This window comes from Mus musculus, chromosome 2, assembly GCF_000001635.26.
Source record: "Mus musculus strain C57BL/6J chromosome 2, GRCm38.p6 C57BL/6J".
Taxonomy (NCBI): Eukaryota; Metazoa; Chordata; class Mammalia; order Rodentia; family Muridae; genus Mus; species Mus musculus.
In genome coordinates this window covers 144,731,125-144,744,707 of record NC_000068.7, presented here as the reverse complement: position 1 = coordinate 144,744,707, position 13,583 = coordinate 144,731,125, and the positions used below count along the sequence as shown (strand labels likewise).

The 13,583-nt window shown below is 44.7% G+C and overlaps 1 protein-coding gene across 1 annotated transcript in view; it reads right to left on the bottom strand.

The window, feature by feature from the left end:
* Positions 1 to 13,583, bottom strand: part of Dtd1 (D-tyrosyl-tRNA deacylase 1) — a 168,795-nt gene that overhangs the window by 24,040 nt on the left and 131,172 nt on the right. The gene's annotated exons all lie outside the window — the stretch shown is intronic.

The following is a 13,583-nucleotide window of genomic DNA, read 5'->3' as shown; positions in this document are numbered from 1 at the left end:
ATTTTCTAAGAACAAATATTTCCTTTATATATTCTGCACAGATGTGAAAGGGGTTTCTACCTAAGAACGCTTCTTATTTCTCTCTTGGCAATGAAAACCTCTTTTGTTTTTAAAACCATGAAGATAGAAAAGAGTCTCTCTGTCTTATTCTTTTTTAGAATCATCTTACCTTGTAAATACACACAGTGGTACAGAAATGTATACTAAAAATGGCTAAGGTGGCAAATTATATGTGTATTTTGCTAAAATTTTAAAATAATTTTAGGGGCTATGAAATTGCTCGTAGTTTAGAGCACTTACTGCTCTTCCAGAGGACCCTGCTCCATTCTCAGCAGGCCCATGGAAGCTCCAGTCCCAGAAACCCAACACCCTCTTCTGGCCTCTGAGGGCATCAGGCATACGGAATAGCTTTAGACAAAACACTCATACCCATAAAATAAAGCTTAGTTCAAAGTAACTTTTGTATGTCAGGATGTGGTGATTCACAGCCTTAATCCCAGTACTCTGGAGGCAGAGGCAGGCAGATCTCTGAGTTCAAGGCCAGTCTGGTCTACAGAGTGAGTTCCAGGATAGCCAGGGAAACACAGAGAAACCCTGTCTCAAAATAAACAACAACAAAACAAAACAAAACAAAACAAAACAAAAACAATAGTTTTGGTAAATATAAGTTAGCAATACTTGCTGAATTCTTCAATTTCTTCTATTTTCTGTATTCTGGTTCATAAAGCCAAAAAATTTGGGAGTCAGTGTTCTGCAGTGCACTGTGTCAAGCTGCTTTTTGGTATATATTTACTTTTGCATGCACTAGGTATAGGGCAATACCTACATATGCACATACAAGTAGATAATCACAGATGCGATCTAAGACAGGTATTGAAAATATGGTATTTGTTTCAGAAAGTAAGAGGCCCTCTCAGTTTTATTTCTGTTTTAGAGGTAACGATCAGCAAATGTGAATATTACAGGTGCCAAGATGAATGTCAGCTGGACTGCCACAACTCCCCCAAGGCCTGGTCTGCTGCTCCTGACACCAGGTCCCACACAGGGGATGACGGGGCACGATCCTAGGCAACAGGAGCTTCTCCGGAGCATCACAGCTCCAAGCAGCATCCACCAGATGCAATAGCAATGTCCCATGGTGCACACACATGGAGACACGGGTTTGAACTTCACCTTAACCCTGACCCCCACTACCATGAGCCAAGCTTGTAAATCACATGTGATAACTCTCTAAGCAATAGGCAGAGCCATGTTTCTGCCACCCATGCAATGCTGATTCTCTTACATTACTTATCTTAAAATAACCCAATCCCACATGGCTCCAGGCCACCAAATAAAGTTCTCTGTGAGAACACTATGAACCAAATTAATAAATTTAAGCCTTTTCTCGGAAAACTGGGTCCAATGCATCCAGGAGGTGGAATTTATAACTCAGGGCAAAGAAACAGATGGACTATTTTCCTTCCTTTCTTACCCCTTTACCTCCCTCTTCCTCCCTCCCTTTCTTCTTTCAAGCAGATAGATCTTCCCTTTTCTCTTTTTCTCTTCATTCCCCTCCCCTCCATTTCCTTCCCTCCTGGGAACTACTAAGAAAGGAAAAAAAAGAAAGAAAAACATAGCATTATGCATGGGCTCACATGGAAAGACTGGCTTTCAAATAAACAGGAGCTCCATGTCTAAGAGAAAACAAAGCGCTGTGAGTCTGATTACAGCAGCAATGGGTGCTGATGCTGAGTGCTTTTGTGAACACAGCAGCTACAGGTGCTGATGCTGAGTGCTTCTGTGAACACAGCAGCTACAGGTGCTGATGCTGAGGGCTTCTGGAGTCTTTTCTTTTTTCCTTGTTAAGCTTAGGGCACTGATGAGAATGATGACACTGTGAAGTGGATCTTGTCCCAAGGTCTGGCTTTTGTATCTTAAGAGTCAAATTCGACCTTCCAGTGGCATCTCTGGCACAGCACTTCAGAAAAATGGTTGGTAACCCCACTTATCTGCCAGAAGCCAGTCTCTGTTCTAAACACTTGAAATGTATGTATGATGGATTCATCATACGCCCACCTAAATGCAAAGGACCTGGGACTTCCCCAGATGCTCCCCATCTGCCTAGAACATCTGGCTCACTGGTAGGCCTGTGATGGTAGACTGCATAAGGCAGTGCAGGGTGATTAGAAAATTGCATGCAGGAAGGCAGAAGCCAAAGGAGTGGAAAGTCCCAGAAGGAAAGCCTGAACAAATAGATGCCCAGTCAGTCCCAGGGAAGGTGAGGCAAGCCAGCAAAGGGGACGAGAGAGGGACAAGTTGGGACTGTGCTGCCCCTCAAGCCATGACTGGAGCATCTTCCAGCCGTGGAGGCTGAGAAAACTGCTGGTGGACTCATCCCAAAGCCCCAGTCAGAGCAGGTGGGAAAGTAGCACGTGCAAAGCCCCAACCAATCAGAGCAGTCAGAGCAGTCAGAGCAGATGGGAAAGTAGCACGTGCAAAGCCCCAACCAATCAGAGCAGTCAGAGCAGTCAGAGCAGACGGGAAAGTAGCACGTGCAAAGCCCCAACCAATCAGAGCAGACGGGAAAGTGGCACGTGCAGGGGGCATCAAGGCAGAGTGGTAGCCAGGTATTCATTACAATAGTAGGGACATGGATAGTGCTCTGTGGCACATACAAAATGCCACACAGACCTGAAACATGAATGAACGGGCCGTTTGCAAGAGCAGACCGGGCAACTGCCCTGGGGGGAAGGGAGGCTCCAGGTCTCAGCAGAGTGGTTAAAGAGCCGTTCCTACAGTGCATGATGAGGAAGGGCAGAACTCAGCCAGCTACAGGGATGTGAGTGGCACTGTCCGCTCACAGATGAGGGCTAACTGTCTCTGACGATGGTAGCAGGTCACTGGCAAGAGGAAGACAGAGCTAGGCAGGCCCTCAGTGCCTACTCTTCCACCTGCTTTACCGTAAACGACATAAGGAATTGTTATCACTAGCCTGTTCGTTCACACACACCTTTACTCGGGGCATCTTTTGAGACTGATCTCTTCATGCTGAGGACACACGGTGCCACGATGACAGAAACGATGAAGGGTTCAGTCAGACCCTGCAACCTTGAAGATTCTACTATCTCTAGAGAATCAGATACAGTCTTCTAACCTGCAGCTAGCTATACCACACAAGGCTTTAAAGGGCTCAAGTGGAGCCAGCAGGAAGGGTTGGGGATGTTGTCCCCTTACCCTGCCTACTTCCCTGGGCACAACCTAACCTACCAAGCTAAAGCACTGCATTCAGCTTTGCAGGGATTCCCAAGAACTGGCTTCTTCCAGAGCAAATGAGGTACTCTCTTACACTTGACGAAGGTCACAGTTGGAGTGAGATGGTAAGGGTAGCTCATACCCACTTTCAACAGGACTGGGGACAACAGTGGAAACCCACAGCAGCTATAGACGAGCTATTTCTTATTATGGTTCTGACAAGTTTAAAAAAATGGTCTGGTCATATCTTTTCTCTTATTGGAATCTATAACTTAACAAGAGAGAGAGAGAGAGAGAGAGAGAGAGAGAGAGAGAGAGAGAGAACCTGCATCCTCAAAAGACCCATACAAGTAAGGTGAAAATTCTACTTCAGTCATCTAAACTCTATGTTCACACTGAGGAAACAAATGAGTCCTTAGATCCTAACAGCCAACTACTCCCCTGTGGGATTCTGAGAACTCCAGAGCAGGCGTTATTACTCCCAGACTGTTTCTGAGCACAGTGAGGACAGTCAAGAGAGAGCTTGCCCAAAGCCACATCCAGGCCGGTGAGGCTGGCCAGGAGCCAGGTCTCAGGAATGCCGGCCTAACCTCCAGTCGACCTGACTTCTCTCTGGAGCAAACGCTTACCTACGCTGGGGTTTACTGAGACAGCAAATCCCATTTCCACTCTTGCTAGGATAATATGGGGTAGAGTCAGGTCTTTGAGTTATTTTAATGCCAGTTATTCCACGCCAGACTGCTCTGTCCTGCATATGAGCAAAATCTAATTAGAGGGGGAAGAAAATAACAAAAGAAAAACTTAAGCCCCATGAAGTCAGTTCTGTGGTTTTTATAGACTCTGGTGTAGATGGGAAAGTTCTGTTCCAACCAACCCCTTACAGAGATTCCAAGAATGTCTTGTAGTGCAAGTCATACGGCTCGAATGCCCCCTGCAATTACCTTTAAAGTATACAAGGCATGACTCCTCCAGGTTGCTTGCCCACACCTGTGACTCCGCTGATGTTAAGGCTGTCAGTCACAGGATTTGCAAGAAAGGACATACCCAACCAGGTCTCCTGAGACAGGTAAGAGTTAAAAGGCAACCAAATGCTCAAAACAACTCATCTCAATAACTTCAGAATTTTCTCTCCACAATGCCATCTGTCCCAAGTGTCCAAGAACAAAGAATGCTAGTGAACAAACCATGACTTTTTCAAGTCAGCTCAGCTACACATGATCCTTCTCACCCAAGAGATCAGCAGGTGCTGTCCTATTTGTTTTACTGAATACTTAGCTATTCCAATGCAATATATGAGAAAAGCAAATCACAGTCAAAAGTTAAGTCAGTCATGAACTTTGTTGTCTAATTAGCTAACCTTCACTCTGCCCCAGTTTGCTCTGTTAAACCATAAGACTTCTGGAAAGTGCCCTTCTTGATCACGGTATCTCCCCTGCCATGTAAGTGTGGAAGGAGCCAATCTACCAGAGCCATGCAGGTACATACGACCCAAACAATGCTAGGAGACAATGCTAGTGGACCAGAGGAGTCCACTGTCCTCTGAGATAGTGCGCAATGTCCTCAGGAATAGACTAATGAGGGAATGACAGGACCCTGCCCTCAAGAGCTATTGCAATTGTGGGGGGAGGTGGGGGGATTGCTGTCCCAGGAGGAGGCCACTGGCATGTTTCCAATGCTCCAGTGGATGGCACCACCCACACATGGGCAGCACTATGTGCGATGAAGAAAAGAGAAGAGGTGGCAACAACTCTAAAGTGAAGCTAGGAGACATGGGAAGCTGGGAGGGGACATGGAGGAACCAGGAGAAATGGGGAATGGAGGTATGACCATATTCTATTGTATATGTGTATGAAATTCTCAAAGTATAAAAAATAGAAAGAAACCTGCACTCAAACTCCAGGGAAGAACGCTCACCAGCTAGCCCAATGGCTATAGGCCAACGTCACACATATTCATTCCTGCTTTCAGAACTGAGGCATCTCTTGACTGGCTGGGAAGCCTGTGGTCTAAAACCTTTCCTCTTTGGCATGTCTTATCTCACTACTCAAAGTCCAGGTGGCAAAGGGTAGTGAGAAGAAAGAAGGGCAGGAGGTTCTAACCAGGAAATGACCAGCAAGACAGAAAAGATGCACTTCTGTATCTCCCATGCATTGACGCAATCTGCGAAACATTCCCATTTCTAACCTGTAATTCACTAAGCCATTTTTTAAAAAGGCAACTGGAATTTGTAGTTGAATAATTTGTTTTTATCAAACTGCAGCTTGCTATAATTTTATCTTATGTGATAATTCGGAAGGCATTTTAAAAAATATTCTTATGTAATGGAAAAGCTGACAGAACATTTAAGGAGAAGTTTCCATCCACACTAGAGTCTGCCATTGTGTCGACTGTCGTGTTCTGTTATTTTTAAATCAACTAGCTGCTTAATAAAAACATTACAAAGCAAAGAGCACACATGGTACCTAATTTTCATACATTATTAACTCTGCTTGAGGTTTTTGTGGGAATTAAAAAAAAAAAATCAAGTAAAAAGGCATCTGTCCCCATCTGAAATCGTGCAAGCTAATTTTATTTTCTAATTCCCTGTTGTTTCAGCGTGCAAAGCTAGGAGGGTGTGGCACCTTCCTCTTGTTCTTGCTTAGCTAAGTCCCCTGGGTTAGGCCTTGGCTTCACAGGCTATCGCTGGATCCACTCCAGTCTTCCCATCTCAGTGGCCGCTTGTTTTAGACCACAGTGGGATGTGGAAAGTTCAGTCAGCCCTGGGTCCTAAGTGAACTCCTGCAGCGCAGCAGATGCTGTCAGAGTCCCCATGTCCCCAGCCCACAGGACACTGCCATTCCTGGGAACAGTTACTCTCTCAAACCTTTGGGTGTTTATCTCCAGTACCTACCCCTCTTTGATGAAGATGCCTTCTGGGCAGCCGCAGAGTCAGGCCATTAACATTCTTCAAAGGACCAACTCTGAGCTGTAATCAGCTGCTCCCTTCCCTTGCTGTGTACCTTCTCGGGCTCTCCACGGCCGGGCTGCCATTCTGTTCCTCACATGCTTCCTGAGGCAACTACCTGGCCCTAAGTCCTCTCACTCTGGGGAACCTAACCACAGGTATTGTAAACACTCTGGACTAAGCCACATCTTAATGAGATCATTCACTAGGTATAACCTGTTTGTCAGCTGGCCATCTATCAACCAGAATGCAACACTTCTTCACATGTCTCAACACTAGAGAACCAACCGTGTGGATATTTAAGTTCATTGCCTTTCTCTTACAAGGCACTGGAAAAGGCTACAAACTGAAGGAATTGTTGAGTGAATTTTACCATACATGTAGTTTCTCTGCAAATCAGTTATCCACATAATGGCAAACTAAACACACTAGTAGTGGTGACTTTATTTCTCTGTGTTCATTTCCCCACCCCACCAGAAACAAGGTGTTGACGGCATTTCCCACCTGCTAGTATTGAAGCTGCCTTCCCCCCACACTTGTGGCTTGGGGTTTTCCTACAGTAAGGGGTGATCATAAAATTCCAAGAGTTCTGAGACAGAAGTAGCCACTTCCTCTCCATTTATGGATGAAGGCAGGCAAAGAACATCCTTCTATGGTCCTACCATTTTTTTCAGGACATAGACAGTTGAACACAAATAATATAAACCACTATATAATAATAAACAACTATAGTCAATATGTACTTTTGACTTGAGTCAATATATATGGTATATTTGGCACATTTCTGGTTAAAAATCATGAACCTCGGTGAAGTTTAAAGAGGCACTTGAACAATTTCAGCATGGTTTTCCAATGCATAATTGGTAACAGGCATTTTAAGCAAATAATGTTCTTTAAGTGGTTCAAAATGTTTCTTTAATTGCAACAATCTTAAGGAAAAGGGTGGGGGGGTCTCTGTCCCACTTAGTCTATAGGTTGGACAAATGCCAGGAGAACAGATCTGGAACAATGAAGAACTCTTGCACAGAATAACCATAAACAGAAAGGCGAAAACATGGGATCCAGAAAGGTGATGGGCATGACCTGAGAAAGAAGCTGAGGACAAGGGCAGACAAGGTGAGCCCTCAACAGCCAAAAGTCTAACCTGTCTACAGGGAGCAGGAGAGGGATAAAGAATGTCGGCTTCCATGGGGATGGGCAGTCTGAGAGAAGGCCAGGGCCCCAGAGAGGGTTAAGAGAAACACCTTCAACAAGACCGCAAGAAGAAAAGAACGGAAACATGTCTGGAAATGCCAGTGGCTCAGAACCACAGGGTGCAGCCTGGCTTGGAGTGGCTTCCAGCCTCCCAGCTACAGGGTGGATGCTGCTGGCTGCTTCTGCGAAAAGAAGACACGGGGCCCAGTCCTCCTCTGTAATACCCTGAAAACATGTCAAAATTCAGTCAATTAAAAACAGTGAGGGCCGGTAGAGTAGAATAAGAAGAAAGTTCTGAAAGAAATATCGTGAAATATGCTAAAGATTGCTGCTTGGGAAGGGACAGGGAGGAATCAGCATAGGTCATTTTTCATTAAACGTCTACAGATATTATGTTTTTTAATTGTGTGCATAATCAGTAAACACTTGAAAACTGATTTAACGCAGAAAATAAATAAAATAGATACAGACAAAAAAAAAAACAAGCAATACAGAAAACAATAGTAACTGAGGAATACCAGTTCATATGATTCTTCTGAGACTCAAAGGAAAGACACTAAAAAGAACAGAAATAAGAAGTGGAACACAGGAAGTCCCAATATCTGTAGGGTGGGAGTTGTAGGGAGAAAGATCTGGGTAGGTGCAGCAAAAGCATAAATAATGACATCACTGAAGGCCCTCCCGTGGCTCAAGTACACACAGAGGAGAAGCTAATAGACACAGTGAGGGAAGTCTCTTCCCTACCACACCAGCGACAGTCACCCGTCCCACCCTGACATAGTAAGCCCCTGATCAACTGTGTCGAAAAGATGACAGAATGACGGAATGGGGCAGACAAGTGCCTAAATGAAAAGAAGCATGGAACAAGACCAACCAACCACCACGGCAATGTCCCAGGCTCTACACATAAAAGATGATGACCCAAACACTCTGTCAACTGTGGTGACTCCAGAACATGTAAGCACTCAGAAACTAGTATACCCACCTCTACAGTTAGAAAGCAAAAGAATAAATTACCCATAAAAGAATTCCAGCCTCAGCGGGCATGGTGGCACACGCCTTTAATCCCAGCACTCGGGAGGCAGAGGCAGACGGATTTCTGAGTTTGAGGCCAGCCTGGTCTACAAAGTGAGTTCCAGGAGAGCCGGGGCTATACAGAGAAACCCTGTCTTGAAAAACCAAAAGAAAAAAAAAAAAGAAATAGAATTCCAGCCTCTAAGGAAAATTATGCTAAGTAATGTAACCAACAAAATGAGTTATGCAAATAATGAAACTAATTCTTAAATGAGGAAATATATAATTCAAACAAAAACACAGTCAAGCTTCTCTGAACTTAAAAACCCAGTTCCAACAGATTCAATGCAATCCCCATCAAAATTCCACCTCAATTCTTCAACGAATTAGAAAGGGCAATCGGCAGATTCATCTGAAATAACAAAAAACCTAGGATAGCAAAAACTCTTCTCAAGGATAAAAGAACCTCTGGTGGAATCACCATGCCTGACCTAAAACTGTACTACAGAGCAATTGTGCTTAAAAACTAAATGGTACTGGTATAGTGACAGACAAGTAGACCAATGGAATAGAATTGAAGACCCAGGGATGAACCCACACACATATGGTCACTTGATCTTTGACAAGGGAGCTAAAACCATCCAGTGGAAAAAAGATAGCATTTTCAACAAATGGTGCTGGCACAACTGGCTGTTATCATGTAGAAGAATGCGAATCGATCCATACTTATCTCCTTGTACTAAGGTCAAATCTAAGTGAATTAAAGAACTCCACATAAAACCATAGACACTGAAACTTATAGAGGAGAAAGTAGGGAAAAGCCTCGAAGATATGGGTACAGGGGAAAAATTCCTGAATAGAACATCAATGGCTTGTGCTGTAAGATCGAGAATCGATAAATGGGACCTCATAAAGTTGCAAAGCTTTTGCAAGGCAAAAGACACTGTCAATAAGACAAAAAGGCCACCAACAGATTGGGAAAGGATCTTTACCCATCCTAAATCAGATAGGGGACTAATATCCAATATATATAAAGAACTCAAGAAGGTGGACTCCAGAAAATCAAATAACCCCATTAAAAAATGGGGCTCAGAGCTAAACAAAGAATTCTCATCTGAGGAATACCAAATGGCAGAGAAGCACCTGAAAAAATGTTCAACATCCTTAATCATCAGGGAAATGCAAATCAAAACAACCCTGAGATTCCACCTCACACCAGTCAGAATGGCTAAGATAAAAAATTCAGTTGACAGCAGATGCTGGCAAGGATGTGGAGAAAGAGGAACACTCCTCCATTGTTGGTGGGATTGCAAGCTTGTACAACCACTCTGGAAATCCGTCTGGCGGTTCCTCAGAAAATTGGACATAGTACTACCGGAGGATCCAGCAATACCTCTCCTGGGCATATATCCAAATGTTCCAAGTGGTAAGAAGGACACATGCTCCACTATGTTCATAGCAGCCTTATTTATAATAGCCAGAAGCTGGAAAGAACCCAGATGCCCCTCAACAGAGGAATGGATACAGAAAATGTGGTACATTTACACAATGAAGTACTACTCAGCTATTAAAAAGAATGAATTTATGAAATTCCTAGCCAAATGGATGGACCTGGAGGGCATTATCCTGAGTGAGGTAACCCAATCACAAAGGAACTCACACAATATGTACTCACTGATAAGTGGATATTAGCCCAGAAACTTAGGATACCCAAGATATAAGATATAATTTGCTAAACGCATGAAACTCAAGAACGAAAACCAAAGTGTGGACACTTTGCCCCTTTTTAGAATTGGGAACAAAACACCCATGGAAGGAGTTACAGAGAATAAGTTTGGAGCTGTGACAAAAGAATGGACCATCTAGAGACTGCCATATCCAGGGATCCATCCCATAATCAGCTTACAAACGATGACACCATTGCATACGCTAGCAAGATTTTGCTGAAAGGACCCAGATAGAGCTGTCTCTTGTGAGACTATGCCGGGGCCTAGCAAACACAGAAGTGGATGATCACAGTCAGCTATTGGATAAATCACAGGGCCCCCAATGTAGGAGCTAGAGAAAGTACCCAAGGAGCTAAAGGGATCTGCAATCCTATAGGTGGAACAACAATATGAACTAACCAGTACCCTCCCCCCCCCCCCCTGAGCTCGTGTCTCTAGCTGCATATGAATCAGAAGATGGCCTAGTCGGCCATCACTGGAAAGAGAGGCCCATTGGTCCTGCAAACTTTATATGCCTCAGTACAGGGGAACGCCAGGGCCAAGAAGTGGGAGTGGGTGGGTAGGGGAGTCGGTGGGGGAGCATGTGGGGGACTTTTGGGATAGCATTGGAAATGTAAATGAAATAAATACCCAATTTAAAAAAAAAACAGTTCCAAAGTGATGTTTAAAATATGAGAAAATTCACATGCCTAATAAGCTCCTCCAGAAAAGGAAAGAGTTCAAGGTCACTAGCAACTAATGATGCAAATAGAAATAGCTATAACTTGTGATTCATCCAACTGACCAGAGTAACAATTACACCCTGGAGCTTTTGTGAGGGTTTGAGGGACAGATCCTTCGTGCTGGTGATGAGGATTGTAAAACCAGAGAAGAGTCTGGCAGTGGACTTCAAAGCCCTAAGCACAGGCACATCTAAGCACATATATATGTGAGCATATGCACATCTAAGCACACATACATGTAAGTATCCGCACATCTAAGCATGTGTACATGTAAACATATGCACAGCTAAGTACATCAACATCTAAACATGTATATATAAGCAAACACACATCTATACACATGCACATCAAGACATCAACATACAATAACTTCATCCCTCAGGATCTATCTTGTGGAAACATCTGACTATTAAGTGTAAAGACACATTTAAGAAAATGTTCACTGTGTTTTCCTATTTTATGAGCGATCTAAACATCTATAAAGAGGTATTCTTCTACAAATTATGAGGTATTCTGTACCCGGGCATGTACCACTTGAGGTGTTGCTATGGACAACAGTGGTTCGAGAATCAAAATGAGGCCTCTCATCTCTTTACCTTTTTTTTTTTTTTAAGTGTATTTTTGGAAACAGCATAAAATCATTGTGAACGACAGCCTGGTGGTGGAAGGTGTGGAAGCCTGAATGCACACATCCCAGGCCAGACCTGAGAACACAGAGCTGAGCATAGAGACAGAGGAGAGCAGCAGCAGGAGCCGGTGGGGAGGGGGTTAGGCAGGGGACCTAGTCAGGAAACCAGCACAGCCTTGCAGGGGCACTCGGTGTTCCAGGGACCACCACTCTGAGAAAGAAGAGGGAAGCAGGATGCTGCAGGGCAGAGCAGGTGAGACATGGAAGGTCGGTGAAGGGAAGAAGGAGTAAGGGTCCCCAATAAAGGCGATATCCCAGTTGTTAGATGGAGAAAGAGAGTCAGCTCCACTTGACAGTCACACTGTTTACATGCATGAGTTGGACAGTAAGAACACATGGACAAGGCCACTTCATTAGCGCTTTTGCCCAACAGCTCAAGCAACCAACCTGCCTCTCTGCGGGTAAGGAGAGCCATCTATATCCATCACCATTCTCAAGCTGCCAGACAAAACAACGTGCTGTTTAGACGTGTGATGATCCATTGCTGCACGTATTCCTGTGTGCCCAGCTCTGAACACCATGTCACTCAGAGCCTGTTTGGTCTCCACCAGCCAACACCTCAACAGAAACCAGAGGTGTAGCAACCAAAATCTCCACAATCTAATGTTGGCTCTTGCCAGCCACTTCTCAAAGGAAATGTTAACAGAATACCACAGGCCTCTCACAAAGTCGTCTGCTGTGGGAGAACTCATATTCATAAAGGCATCAGCCACGGTTTTGGTAGAAACAGAAGCTGCCAATTCCTGAGCCAAGATGTTGCCACAACTGGAGTGATGGGAGGCTGTTAGGAAGAATCACTGACTGCTCTTCCAGAGGTCCTGAGTTCACTTCCCAGCAACCACATGGTGGCTCACAACCATCTGTAATGGGATCTGATGCCCTCTTTTGGTGTGTCTGAAGACAGCGACAGTGCACCCATATAAATGAAATAAATAAATCTTTAACAAAAAAACAAAAAACAAAAAGAGGAAGAATCACCTCCCAAGAGGAAATCTGCCCCTGATGGAATTAGAGCAGAAACATTGTGTTCAAAGCCACTGTGCTACTTCGATTCTCTAGTCTTAGAACACTCACCTTGCTTTCCTAACATACAGTACTGTCATAGCTGCTGTGAGCTTCTCAGAACCCCAAGCCGCCTGACCAGTGTACCCACATCACCTTGGTTACGCCGTGTCTCTCTACTTAACAGCCTCCCACATCCAGACACATGTCAAGCAGGGATATTAAGAACAGCTCTCTTGGAAGTGGGGCTGGCCCAAGTGCCTATCAGCCAACGACACCCTGGAGCTCTATCTACCCAGACCTACAGTCAGATCCTCAGAGAATCCATGCCCTTGGAGCTGTGAGCTCACTGAGCCTGAGAAGCTGCACGGGAGCACTGTAGGAAATAAGACTGCATCTAGGGGCTTTGGAGCAAGGCTGGTGGGAGATAAAGAAACTAAGTCCCTCTCCCCAGCTAGATTTTGAGGCTACTGTTGATGAGACGTCAACCCTTATGCCTTAGTTAGGGTGTCTATTACTGCAATGAAGCACCATGACCAATAAGGAAGTTGGGAGGAAAGGGTTTATTAGGCTCATACTTCCAAATTGATGTTCATCACAGAAGGAAATCAGGACAGGAATTGAAGCAGGGCAGGAAGTTGGAGGCAGAGGCAATGGACAGGTGCTGCTTACTGGCTCGCTTACCATGACTTGCTCAGCCTGCTTTCTTATAGAACCCAGGACACCAGCCCAGGGATCACTGGGTCCTCCTCCACTGATCACTAATTGAGAAAATGCCTCAGGGCTGGTTCACATGCAGGCTTTTTCTCAATTGAGGCTCCTTCTTCTCTGATGACTCCAGCTTGTGTCAAGTTGACACAAGACCGGCCAGTACACCTAGTGTCTGCCTTCCATCTCCCCACACTCCTGGGGGGGGGGGGTCCTTATATTAATCCCTTCTCTCAGCTCTGCAACAAAATATCTGACAAAGGAAATGGAAGGAAGGGAAGGGGAGGGGGAAAGAGAGGAGAAAGGAAGGGGAGGGAAAGGGAGGGATTGGAGGGAAGGGAAGGAGAGGG